Below are 12,480 nucleotides of genomic sequence, written 5' to 3' on the forward strand. Positions count from 1 at the left end.
AGTTTCAAGCCAGCCAGGGTTACACAGAGATACCCTGTCTCGAACAAAACCAAACAAAGAAACAAACAGAAAACAAAACAATGGAATAATTAATAATTTCAACAGTTGGGCTTTATACACTGTTGGTGCTGTCCCAGGGACTTACAAACTTGCTGAAATAGGTATCCAAGGCCACAGGACTTGCGCTGCAGATGCAGGATTTAAGCTAGGGATGGCTCCCTCACCCACATTTTGTGTCTGAGGCCAGTGGTTCCCAGGCTCCATCAATGTCACCCAGAGAGACTGTCTAGGGCTCTGAGTACGTCCCTGGCAGGTTCCAGGAAAGCCTTCAAGAGCCCTGCCCTTGGCTCTCTGTGTGCCCTTGTCTTTAGCTGTGTGAAAATCTCACTTGCTTTTTCCTCTAAAGGTGTGGTTAGGAATCAGTCTGGGAGCCCCACACGGGACACTGACGAGGAGCTGGACTTGGAGCTGTGTCCCATCTCAGGGCCAGGAATCCTTCTGACCTCCTCTATCTCTGGGACACCGAGGAAAGAGTGCCCAGGAGGCCCAGGAACAATTCTTGGGACATTACTACTTCCTCTATGATAGCATTTACTGAGTGTGAGGCAGGAGCTCATTCTGCAGCCCAGGCTGCCCTTTAACCTTCTATACAGCTCAGGCCTTGAACTGCAGCAACCCTCCTGCCTTAGCTGCAGCCTAGAATTGCAGGTGTGAGTCACCGTGTCTGAACCATGCCCGACATGTGTTTGTGAGGTCTTGTGTGCACTCCTTTCTGCTCTGTGTGTCACGTGTGGTTGTGTGAAGCTGCAGTTGCAGGTGGCTGTGAGCTGGGAACTGAACTTAGGTCGGCTGCGAGTGTTCTGGACCCCTGAGTCACCCCTGCAGTCCTTCCGTTTTATTTCAGTGTGAGGACTGTTGCACCCTCCTCCTTCAACACGGGAGAAGATGGGGAATAGAGTCGGGGGGGGATCAAGGTTTGCCAGCTCGGTTCTTGTCAAGGACATCCATTTCAGAAACAGGTGGGACAGAATGCTCCTCCAGGCACTGCCCCAGCTCCAGGAGCATTGGCTAAAACTTGTAGGCATCCTCCGTCCTCCCCGCAACTCCTCCCTGAGAACCTGTGACTGTGACCTTATTTGGGAGCAGGGAGGCTACACGGAAGAGTCAAGAATCCCCAAAGAAGAACATTCTGGATTTAGCCCTGATTCTACATCCAGAGGAGCATGGGTAAAAAGCCAGACACAGTCCTGCACTTCCTAGGCCGGCCCACTCCTGCGGCTGCGGCTGCAGGCTTGTGCTTGGTTTGGTGAAGGAAACAGAGTCAGTGGGCCATCCTGAGCAAGTCTCCTCCACTGCCTCACCTCAGCTCCCACCACACAACCACTGACCCTGTTTATTAGCCCTGACTGTCACTTGGGACCCCTACAGGCCCCACAGGGAATGTAAGGAGCCCACACCTGCCTGGAACAATAGCAGGTAGATCCTGTCTAGCCCGGAACCCCTCTATAGTCATATCTGCCCAAGGTGAGTGACCTCAGACAGACCCCTCCCCTGGGGCTAAGTTTCCTCTCCTGGGGTTTGGTGGCGTTCACAAGGTCCTGCCTGTAGACAGGGCAGCTCAGGCTCTTAGACATGGTTTCATTTCCTTTAACCATGTTTTTACTAAGCATCTATTGTGCGCCTGACTGGCTTCCCGGCCCCTGTGAAGGGAAGAGGGGTATTGTGAGTAACATGGTGGTGAATTTAGTGTCAGGAAGCTGAGGTCCACAGAGGTTAAGACCTGTGCAGCTGGCACCAAGTTAACCCACAATCCCGTCGCCCAGCACTCTAGAATGCACGGTGCTGCAGACTTTGGTGGGTGGGGTGGGTGAACACACTGTTTGAGGGCAGGTGGTTTAGGGTGGGATGGGACACAGGCAGAGGTGCTGAAAAGCCGGAATGGCTGCCCTAGGTGGCAGCTAGGGGCAGAGCAAGCAACTCTCCTGTAGCCAAATGAGTGTGTGTGTGACCATGAGGTCAGGGAGCCTGGCAATGTGCACGGGGGCCACTGGTCTGGCCCTCACGTGTTTGTTAGTGTGTATCCACACTGGCTTCCTGTAGATACAACTTGAGTGTCAGGGGCTGGGAGTGTGTGGATCTGAGGCCAGGGACAGTAAGCCATGTGCAAGAAGAAGAGCCTTTGGGACTGAGTATGTGCCTATGTGTTTGATGTGTGCCTGTATATGTGCATGTATGCATTTTGATATGTACAAGGTATACATGTGTAGACACATTCGGGTCTGCCTGTGTATGCATGTATGTGTTGGTGCATGTTCATGCATGTGTGCCTGTAGTGTGTACCTGTGTGTCCATGTGTACATGCGTATATGTATGTGTGTACATGTGTACATGTTAGTATGTGCAGTGTATGTTTGCACATATTTAGGTCTATCTGTGTATGTCTGTGTGCTAATGCATGTTCATGCATATATGCGCCTTTGTGTATGTTCACATTTGCCTATCTGTGCAATACATGCATGTATGCATGCAGAACTGCTGAGTAGCTGCTTGTATGTATTTGTGTGCATACATGCGTGTGTGCATGTTCACTTGAAGGTATCCCTTTCATTTGATTTGGTGCAGAGGTCTCAATTCCTGTAACTCACCCTGCTCTTGTTCCCAGCAGAGGCTGCATCAGTGGTGAGGGCGCCTCACCACAGTCAGGCCGTTCTGCCCGTGGCTTCCCCTTCTCCAGAAACCAGCCACACATGCAGGGGGTGCACGTGATGACGGGACATCTGGCCTCAGCACCTGTGGCATGAAGCCAGCCACAGGCACCCAAGGGAGGTCACGCACTATTAGAGCTGGCGAAGGCAGGGATGCTTGGGAAATGTGGGCTCCTTTCTCCCAGAACCCCGGGAGGGGAAGGTCTTGCTTACTCTGATTTCCAGTGGAACCTGTAGCTTTGTGGCTGCTGGGTAGGCACTCTGCCACAGAACTAAGTTCCCAGCCCTTTTGATTTTAAGATAAGGTCTTGCTGTGTAGCCTATGCTGGCCTGGAACTTAATATCTTCCTGCTTCGGCCTCTTAAGTTGCTTCCAGGCTTCAAGCATCTGCCATCACACCTGACTTCTGTTGTGTTTTGAACAAGACCCCAACCTCTCCCTGAACCCTCCACGGTTACCATGGCCCAGCAGGGTTCACATAGGAACCTGCTTCAAGGCTATGTGTGGGCCTGGGACTCAGGTCTCCCTCAGCGACAGCGATGTCTCTGAAGTGAGGAGGAACAGTTGCGTGCATGTAGCCATTCCTATATTGAACCATTCTGCAGAGGGAGAGACTGAGTCCCATGTGGACACCCAGAGTCCTAGCCGGGAGCTGGCTAGGCTAGATTCAACGCATCTGCACTGGCTTTAGGGCAGCCCCTTATCCAAATGCAGCCCTTTGACCCCTCACAGCTTGAGGGGGGAGCAAAGGTCCTGAGGCAGGAGGAACCGCATACCCAAAGGCATCAAGGTCTCCACATGTTGGGAGCATGGGAAAGGTGCTGGGGTCTTTGGAACAGCATGAGGCCAGGGAGGAAAGGAAAACCGAGGTAGGAATAAAACACACTCTGAGCTTCTTGAGGGGAACAGGGAGAGGAAGGAGAATCCTGGTGGATACTCTCACTGTTTTCAGCTCGGTCAGGAGCCCCTGTGTAGACCAGTTGCCAGGCCCCCAACTTTGGCCCTGTCTCCCCAGCACCCCTCCCTGGCTGGGTGCCTGTGGTTCTGGTTCACGCCCTGTGCCAGGCTGCACTAAGCCTGCTCCATCTTCCATCCATCTGCCTCTCTCACCTACATCTTTTCTCCACACCACAGCCAGGCCATGTGTCAAGAAGGAAAATCCCATCATGCCCAGCCCACCTCCAGACAACATCTGTTTAGGTTGTGTTGGGAACAACATCCAATTTTCTTCCAGTGGCCTCAAGTTCAGCCAGCCTGGACCAGCTGGCCTCCACAGCTGGCCCCTTCCTCAACTCTGCACCTGGCACCCCACCTCAGGGTCTTGCATTTGCCGCTCCCTCCTGGAGCTCCATCCAACAGACCGCCAGTTCCTTCTCCAGATCTCAGCTGAGGGATGCTTGGTCTGCTCCTCCTGGCTCATTTCTTCTCCTGCATGCACTGGTCAGGTTTAGCTCTGTCTTTGTCCTTCAGCAGACTCTGTCCTAAGCCAGGTTCCTTGTTAGCTTAATTTACCATTGCATCCCAGTGCCCAGAGAAAGCAGCCCCCCCCCCCCCCATGAAGTGCAGGGTGGCATGACTCAGTGCTAACTCCTGCACACGTCAGGTTCTTTCCTCACTGGTCCAAGGGCTCAAGACCGGACCCTGCTGGACCCCAGCCCTCTCCAGCTCCCTGTCTTGGGAGCTGATGGTTGCTAGGGTTGATACTATGCTTGGCCCTTTGCAGCTAGGCCTTTGCTCAGGTCCCTAGGGAAGGCTAGCCTGCCAGCCCAGCCTCAGGTTCATGTAAATTCTCAGTCCCACAGCTGTAGCCTCTGGGTTCAGCCTTTTAAAAAGAAAGTCTCCAACATCACACTTGCTGGGTCCACTCAAGATCACGAGTCCTTGGTCCTACCAGCTCCTGGCTGGGGTAGCATGCCCCCTCTAATCCTGCGGTGGGGTCCTTTCCTTCTCCCACCAAAGCCGCTGTCCAGGAGACTTTGGAAACTTCCTATTGCTTTGGAACTTCAGCCTCCAATGGTCATTTTGTTTACCTCTGGCTCCTGGCTCGACTCTATCCCAAAGCCACTTACAAAAATTCCCCTGCTACCCCGGGGAGGCCTTTCCAAGCCTCGGGTTTGTGTTCGATGTTTATTTGTTTTTTTTTCCTTTTTTTGTTGTTGTTCTTGTTTTGTTTTGTTGTTGTTTGTTTTTCTGTATTATGTGTATGTTTTGGGGTGTGTGGTGTGCACATCTATGTGGAGACCATAGATCAAAGTTGGTTGTATTCCTCAATGTAAGATGTATTTATTTATGTACATGAGTACTCTATTTGCAAGTATGCCTACAGGGCAGAAGAGGACAACAGTTCCCATTACAGATGGCTGTGAGCCACCATGTGGGTGCTGGGAATTGAACTCAGGACCTCTGGAAGAGTAGCCAGTGCTCTTAACCACTGAGCCATCTCTCCAGCCCAACACCACTTTGTTTTTTTGAGGCAGGGTTTCTCACTGGCCTGGGGATTATTTGGCTAGACTAGGTATCCAGTGAGCACCAGGATCCTCAGGTTTCTGCCTTCCTAGCCCTGGGAAGACAGATATGAGAAGAAGAGATTCAAACTCGGTCCTCATCCAACTGAGCAGTCTCTCAACCCACCCTCATCTTCCTCGGGACAGGAGGCTGTCTTCTCACTTTCTCAGAAGTGTCTTTTTGTTTCATTTTGTTTTTCAAGACAAGCTTTCTCTGTGTAGCCCTGGCTGTCCTGGAACTCACTCTGTAGACCAGGCTGGCCTTGAACTCAGAGATCAGCCTGCCTCTGCCTCTCTAGTGCTGGGACTAAAGGCGTGTGCCACCACACCCAGCTGCAGAGGTGTCTTCTTGCCTGCGCATGGGCAGACAATATCAGTCTCAATTTTCTGGGACAGTTTCACTTTCCCAGAATCAGGGTCATTACCAGAAAGGGGGTGCTGTTACAGTTTTAATACACTGGCCTCAGTTTCTTGTTTATTCCTGGAGGAAATTTTCACAGAAAGGTCATATCAGTGTCCCAGGGCACAAGGAGTCCCACACCAGACTCCCCTTTTAGCATGGACAGTTTGTGTTTTTGAATATGTGCTGTCCTGATGACCCCTGTGGCAGAAGAAAACCTGCTGACCAAACCCTCTAAGGCCCGACCAGCTGTGGGTTATGTTTGGTGCCTTCCTCACACTCGCTGGGAGAAAGAACCCAAGTGTTGGAGGCGGGTGAGCCCTACTAACCCTGTGGTCTTGGGCAGGTTCCTTAACCTCTCGGTCCTGGGCTCTCTCTGTAAGGCCACTTAGTGCTCAGCAATCCAAGAATGCTACTTTTTATTTCAACTTGAAACGTTACTATTATTGTTATTATTTATGTGTGGATGTGCATGTACCTGTTTTCACATGTGTGCACATGTGTGTGCAGGTGTGTGTACACATATGTGAGTGCATGTGGAAGCCAGAGTCCAATGTCTGGTTCTTTCTCTATCCCTCTCTACCTTATTTTCCTTACTATTTAAAAAAGATTTATTCTTATTAGGTTTAATTATGTGTAAGGTGTGTGTGCCTTTGGGTATGTACAGGGAGGGCAGGTGCCTGAGGAGTCCAGAAGCATTGGATTCCCTGGAGCTAGAGCATCAGATGGTTGTGAGCTGCCTGATGTGGGTACTGGGACCTGAACTCCTGTTGCCCTTAACAACAGGACTCTCTCTCTCTCTCTCTCTCTCTCTCTCTCTCTCTCTCTCTCTCTCTCTCTCTCTCGTGTGTGTGTGTGTGTGTGTGTGTGTGTGTGTGTGTGTGTGTGTGTGTGCGCGCGCACACGCGCGCGCAGTTCTGTGTATTTTTGTTTTGGGACTGGGTCTCACTCATGCGGCCCAGGCTGGCCGCCAGCTCACCGTGTACCCCACACCAGCCTTGAGCCCCTAACTTTCATTTCCCAAGTGCTGGGATTACAGGGATGCGACACTGCCTGGGGCTCAGTTCCGTGAATTTTTAAACTTTTTATTGATTCATTTATTTATTTTTGTCTGTGTGGGGGTGGGAATGCTTATGTCACAGCATGTGTGTAGAGGTCAGAGGATAACTGTGGAGTTGATTTCTCCTTCCTCTTCCCACAGGTTCTGGGGAGGAGCCTCAGGCTGCTAGGCTTCCCTAGCAAGTCCCTTTACCTGCTGAGCACCTGACAGACCAGTACTATGCGTTTCAACACTGTTTGCTAAGTCTTCCGCCCTGCTTCCCTCCCCTGCCCTTTGTAGTCACATGCCCCCTTCCCCTCACTAGGCAACTCATCTTTCCTGCTTCCACTTCTGCTTCTTTCAGGATATCAGATAGATGGAATCCCATAGCATGTGACATGGAGCCTGGTGATTTGCACCTGAGTTTAGCCAGGTCTCTGTGTCTCACTCCCTCCTGGTTGGTGCTGTGAATGAACCAGAGTTGCTTCTCTATGACTCTGGAAGGAGGTGTCAGGGTGTCTCCGCTGAGCCATGGACCACTGTCCACATCCGTACAGGGTTTTGATGCTGCTGTTCTGGTCTTCCTTTCTCCCCCATTCCTTGACACAGGGTCTTACTCTGCAGTTCAGGCTAGCCTGGGATTCTTTACGTAGCCCAGGCTGACCTCAAACTTGAAGCAATCCTCCTAAGGATCATAGGAGTGAGCCAGCACACCCAGCTTCCATGGAATTTTTGTTGTTATTGTTGTTTGAGGCAAGTCTCATATAGCCCAGGTTGGCTTTGAACTAATGATCTTTCTGTTTGCACCTCCAAAGTACGAGAATTACAGGGTGTACCATCATGGCCAACTAAGACCGTATCATTCAAAGAATTGAGCTAGGAACAGTCATATACCCACCGTACATACCCCACAGCTACAGACTCTCCCCGTCTCCCCTCAGCTGCCAGTCCTTCCTCATTCCGCTTACAAGATTCTGTGCGCACTTCTGCAGAGTAAGTGGCGAACATCTGTCTGTGCAGCCCCCCTCACACCTGAGGCATTCCATCAACTAACAGCCAAGACGTGTTATTCATAAATACCATGTAAACAAAAACAGTTCCGTGGAATTCTTTTCTGTTGACAATTGGAGGCATTGGGTCAGAGTCAGAGCTGGCCGCAGTTGGTTGGCCTTAGGTTAGGCATTCTTCTCCTGACCTGCAGGACTGATGGCTGAGAGATGGTCATCTAAGAGAGCTGTTCCTGGTTAGCATAGGCCAGTGGAGGCTCTGGCCAGCTGTGAGTCTCAGGCAGGCTACGACGTCACCTGTCTCAGCCTCAGTTTCTTCATTTCTGAAATGGACTCCAGGAAACACCTACTTCTGGTTGTCTTGAGGAGGAACTGAGCACACAGTAGTTGGGGTGGCGCTGGGACACATGAGTCCGCAGCTACTGCTGTCATGAACAACTGTGCAGCTGCCCTTCTAGAATAAATCTCTTTTCTTAGGGCAGTTCCTTCAGGCAGGAACAATCACACACACACACACACACACACACACACACACACACACACACACACCTGCCCGATGTGCCGGGGAGTTGGTAAAGAGGGTGAGTGTGAGGCCAAGGCCATCACTGCTCCCTGTTCACCTTTGTCCTCCGTGGAACAGGTGGCAGGAAAGCCCCCTTCCAAAGGGCTTTGTTTGTGCTGGGAAGTGTGGGAAGGGAAACTTTGGGTGTAGGAGTGCAGGTCAACAACACCCCATGGAGAAGAGGCTCCTCCAACGTGTAGCTACAAACCAATGCCAGTTGGGACGGCGAAGCGTGTCTAACTCTGGACTTGGTAAGCAATGCACACAGGTCCTGGGACCGGCCATGCTTAGCACACAACCCTTGCAACCAGAAGATCTCAGAGGCCACACACCAGTCACTGCCCTGCTCAAGTGAGCAACAGTAAACCTTCAGCAACCCGGCGACAGTCAAACTTAGTCTACAGTTTTCATTGCCAACAGGTTTTGTTGTTTGCTTTTTAAAGATTTATTTTTATGGCCAGGTGGTGATGGCCCATGCCTTTAATCTCAGCACTCAGGAGGCAGAGGCAGGCAAATTTCTGACTTTGAGACCATCCTGGTTTACAAAGTGAGTTCCTGGACAGCCAGGGATAGAAACAGAGAAACCTTGACTCGAAAAACTGGAAAAAAAAAAAAAAAAAAGAAAGAAAGAAAAAGAAAAAAGAAAGAAGGAAAAGAAAAAGACAATTTTATTTTTATTATTTTTAATTATTAATATGTGTGTGTGTGCATTGGCAGGTGTCTGCCTAGGCCAGAAGCATCAGGTCCCCCTCAAGTTGGGTTTACATGAGTTCTAGGAATTGAATTCATGTCTACAGCAAGAGCAATAAATACTCTTACCTGCTAGTCATCTCTCTATCAGGAGGCTAACATGATCTGAGGAGAAGGCTCCGTCTGCAGAGTGCTTGGTGTGCCAGCACAAGGACCTCAGTTCAACCCCAGAAGCCATGGGAAAGAGTTTGGTATGGCGGGGCACATTCCCGACGCGGGCCGACACTGGGGAGGTGGAGACAGGCGGTCCCAGAGCTTGCCAGCACAGCCTACTTGGAGAGTTCCAGGCCAGTGAGGGACCTTGTCTGAAAAACAAACAAACAACAACAACAACAATAACAGCCAAGGTGAGCAGCTCTTGAGAACTGACACAGGAGGTTCACCTATGGCCTACACACACACACACACACACACACACACACACACACACACGCACGCACGCACGCACGCACGCACGCACGCACGCAGACACAGACACACAGACACACACCCCTCACCCCATATTCAAATGTCTCCAAAGCAAACAACAACCAGAAACAAGTGCTCTGGCAACCCCAGGCCATGGTGGCCGCTGGCTGAGTGAGGCTGGCCCAGGCGGTCATCTGAAGGTCAGGCTGTCACTTCCATGCCAAGGTTACCTGCCTGGCCACTGCTGGCATCTGAGTCTGAGCCTTTTGGCATTGCTTGAGCAGGTTCAAGTATGATTCAAAGTGGAGTGAAGCGTGCCACTTAGGATGCAGCTCATCTCCCAAGGAGGGCTGGCAGTGTCTGAAGACGTGTTTGGTAGTCACAACTTGAGGAGGGTCAGGGTACCACTCAGCATCTGGCAGAGCACACAGGACAGACGCCTACCAAAAAGGACTTTGCAGACATCTGTGGCCCAAAAGCTGAGAAACCATGGGTCAAGGCAGCCACAAACTGGCCTGGAAGAGGGTGGACACTGCTTCCAGAGCCAAGGGATCAAGATAGGACGTGTTAAAAGCTGGCAGTCATTTGAGGACCAAGCTGGGTTTCAGTTGAGAGAAACCAGGGAAGGCATGAAGGAAAAGCACTAAACAGAGTGCTGGAAGCCCCCGTGAGGAGGAGGCCAATAGGCTGAGCTGGCGTCGCTGCTCCTGGGTTCAGTTCTGGTGGCCCACTCCCTAGCCACATAGCCTGAGGTTTGTCATTGGCCCAACCCCAGCTGTTTCAATTGTACCAGGGGGTAAACTGAGCTTGTACAGAGCCTCAGACAATGGCTCAATGCTAATGGACTTGCTGAGTTCGCATTTCTAACACCCCATAAAAAGCAAGTGTTGGCAGCATGTGCCTGGAGCTCTGGCCCTGGGGGGAGGGGGGGCAGAGACAGGCAGACGCATGCAGCTTACTGGCCAGCCAGCCTAGACAGCTCAGCCAGGTTCAGTGAGAGACCCTGTCTGAGAAGGTACAGTAGAGAGCGGACGGCATGGCTTAGGTGGTGGTTCTCACCCTTCCCAATGCTGCGACCCTTCAGTACAGCGCTCCTCATGTTGTGTGACCCCAACCATAAAGTTATTTCCATGGCTACCTCATAACTGTAATTTTGCTACTGTTATGAACTGTAATGTAAATATGTGTTTTCTAACGGTCTTAGGCAACCCCTGTGAAAGGGCCTCTTGACCCCTCCAAAGGGGTTGAGACCCACAGGCTGAGAGCCACTGGCTTAGAATAAACAGTGCTTGCAATGAACGCCTGCCAACCTGAGTTTCACCCTGGAACCCACATAAAGGTGGAAAGAGACAATTGGTTCCATGAGGTTACCCTCTGACCTCTGCATGCTCACTGTGGCATGTACACACCCACACAGAAATAGCTACAGGAATATGAAACATTTTAAAGTTGTTTATGAAAAATGAGCACCTGGACGTAGTGCATGCCTTTAACCCTAGCATTTGGGAGGCAGAGCTAGGCAGAGCTCTGAGAGCCAGGCCAGGGCTACATAGTGAGACCCTGTCTCAAAAACACAAACAAAAATTTGAGACTGATGAGGGAGCTCGGGTGTTCATTACCAACCCTGGTCACCAGAGTTCCATCCACCATGGGACCCATGTGCTGGAAGGAGAGAACTGTCTCCTACAAATGTCTTCTGAGTGTGTGCGCGTGGATGCACGCACAGGCACGGACACGGACACACATGGGCACACACACACACACACACACACACACACACACACACGGGCACACACAGTAGAGAGGGTGATCAAGACAGGACACCAAACACCTGTGACCTCCACATGTAGGAACATCCTCATCATGTTCACATACTCTCATGTGCACACGCACACACCCATACATATAAACATGTACATGTATCACACACACATACAAGTCTGTATGAAGAAAGAAGTGGGACTACAGACACAGCCTGCAGTGTCCCAACTCCTCTATCTCTTGTGCATCCCAGCCATTTTGAAAACCTGGCAGCTTCCTAAACCCTTGCTTCCTGGCTCCTCCCGAGGCAGGCACACAGCTCCTCCTGTGTGGAATGCTCATTCTCTGGGAGTGTAAACCACTCTCAGAACAAGTTCAGACTTGGGTTTGGGGAAATTCCTCTGTCAGCAGCCTTGCGGTAGAGTGTTGGGGAGGCATCAGGAGGCCAGAGAATGGTGGGGGATTCCCAGGAGCCTCTGCTTTACCCCAGCTGCTTTTCCATCACTTTCTCACCCAGGAAAGGCCAGCAGGGGCCCTGGGCATGGAAGGATAGGGCTGTCTTGGTTTTCCTGACTCCTGGCTAAGTCCAGCAACCAGTTCCTCTCCAGCATGATGAAAGCATAGAGGTGGTAGAGATGGACCCCCTGAGCAAGACACAGAGCCTCTGAGAACTCGGCTTCCTGGCCTGTGGAGAACGGCCTTTCCAGGGCCTAGGGGCCTGTGTGCTACTCCCTTCAGAGTCCCAAGGGCCGGACTCACTGCTTCAAATTATTTTAAATTATATCTTATTTCTCTCTGTCTCTCTGTCTCTCTGTCTCTCTGTCTCTCTGTCTCTCTGTCTCTCTCTCTCTCTCTCTCTCTCTCTCACACACACACACACACACATTCTGAGTTCGAGGACAGCCTGATCTACAGAGCAAGTTCCAGGACAGCCAGGACTACACAGAGAAACCCTGTCTCAAAATAAACAAACAAACAAAGAGAAAAGCAAAAAAATCTGTAAGTTAATACACTCAGAAATCAACAATAGATATCCTTGAATGTGTCTTACAGTGATTTCTTACTCTAGATTTCCTTTTCTAGTTCTCCACAGTGTATATTCCTTTCATGGTAATATAGAGTTAATTTGGGGGCAGGTAGTATAACAGCCATGGTTGTCCTGGAACTCACTCTATAGACCAGGCTGGCCTTGAACTCACAAAGATCTGCTTGCCTCTGCCTCGTGAGTGCTGGGATTAAAGGCACGTGCCACCACTGCCCATCTCTTCTTTCAACTTTTAAATTACTTTATTGAATGAAAAGAAGGACATGGCCATTCCTAGATATAGTTGAGGTTTTATTGTA

Source organism: Peromyscus leucopus, chromosome 8b (genome assembly GCF_004664715.2).
Source record: "Peromyscus leucopus breed LL Stock chromosome 8b, UCI_PerLeu_2.1, whole genome shotgun sequence".
NCBI lineage: Eukaryota > Metazoa > Chordata > Mammalia > Rodentia > Cricetidae > Peromyscus > Peromyscus leucopus.